Genomic DNA, 1931 nt, shown 5'->3' on the forward strand with positions numbered 1-1931 from the left:
TTATTTTTTATAAGAGCTTTATAATAGTTTTTAAGCTAAAAAAAAGTCAGGCCAAACATGCTCTTAGTCCCATTGTCACTTCTAAGTTTTTTTACAGTCAACCTTACTTGATTTTCAACTAAGGTTTTAAACTTGGTAAACATACTTAAAGCACCAGACTTCATTTTCATGAAATATACCCAGCAAAACCTTGAATATTCATCAATAAAAAGTATGGAGTACTTACTACCATTCAGTGATGGAGTCTTCATAAGACCTCTAAGATTAGTATGTATCAACTGCAGTCCTTTTGTTGCCCTCTAGATACTAGTTTTTGGAAAAGGTACTCTTCTTTGCTTCCCATACTGACACATTTCACAAATCTTCTTGATATTTATCGTTAAAGGTAACCCATCCACTAAGTTGTCAAAGGCCATTAGCTTGAATGAACCATAGTTCACATGACCAAACATGCTGTGCCACATCTCAGTATCAAATAAAATGCAGTTATAAGCAGTGTGCTTTATATCCATCCAACTTAGTTGAAAGCATTTGTTCCACATTCCCATTGTGAGGAGTTTTACTCCAATTGAATCTTTTACTATGCAACCTTTGTCTTTGAAGGTTAACTCGAAGCCCTCATCCACCAATTGGCCTACACTCAGGAAGTTTTCACTTACATCAAGAGCAAAATAGACATTTGCCACTAATTTAGTCCCACTAGGTGTTTGCACCCCCATTGTACCAGTTCCACATATTAATAACGTATCACCATTTCCAATCTCCATTTGAGCTTTAAAACCTTCATTAAAACTAATGAAATTTTCTTTGCAACTAGTTATGTGGTTCAAATAGTCACTATCCAGCAACCAGGTGTCTTTCTTCTTTTCAATATCAATCTTCTTGACCATAAATAGGACTTCTTCATCTGCTTGAAGCTTTAAACAACAACAGCTTTCTCTTAAACAATTTTACCTTTACTTTTGCGGACTTTTTCCACATGACCTTGCTAATGACATCTCCTGCACTTGACATTTGGTCTAAACTAGCAAAACTTCTCTATATGATTTTTTTTTTTGCAATGAAAGCATGGTAGAAATGACTTCTTACTTTCTCCATGTCTCTTTTCATCTACCTTTTTCCCTTTTTCTTTCTTGTCAGCTTCATGCTTCCTAGAATTATTGCTAGCTTCACATTCTTTGTTTTCACAGCCAAGGCTTTCTCAATAAGACCTCTCTACCTAATGGCTCTACTCTACTCTAAGCCTTTTAGTGCATTCACCAATTCCTTCAAAGTCATCTAACTAATATCCTTAGAATCCTCCAATGATGAGATTTTAGACTCATATTTCTCTGGTAATCCTACCAGCATCTTGCTCACTAATCTTTCCTCAGACATCTCCTTTCTCAGCAACTTGAGTTGGTTAACTATCCCCATCATTTTTTCAGAAAATTCTCTAATTGTCTCACTCTCATCCATGGTTAACATCTCAAATTGCTTGTTCAAATTTAATGCCTAGATTTTTCTGGTTTTATTACTACCCTGAAATTCTTTCTTTAAATTATCCCAAACTTCTTTAAGATTGTCTAGATGCATAGTCCTAGCAAAAATTTCATTAGACACTGCAGATTGCAAGCAAGAAAAAGCCTTATACCATTTTGCCTTGTCTTCTTCAAATTCCTTAATCTGAGTCAAGGTGGGATTAACATGTCGTTGCACTGGTTCAATCCCAATCTCCACCACCTTCCAAAGATTGAAGGCTTTGAGATAAGACTGCATCTTTACTGACCAGAAAATATAATTTTCTACAATAAATACCAAAGGAGCTGACGTGCTAAAACCAATTGTAGCCATGATCCAAAACAGAGACAACAAATAGGAAATAGATGATGGATAATAATAAGCTAAAGAATAGACCCTTAAGATCAAATTTACAACCTTGATACCATGAA

Source organism: Theobroma umbraticum, unplaced genomic scaffold (assembly GCF_002168275.2).
Source record: "Theobroma umbraticum cultivar Fairchild unplaced genomic scaffold, ASM216827v3 scaffold_56.0, whole genome shotgun sequence".
Taxonomy (NCBI): Eukaryota; Viridiplantae; Streptophyta; class Magnoliopsida; order Malvales; family Malvaceae; genus Theobroma; species Theobroma umbraticum.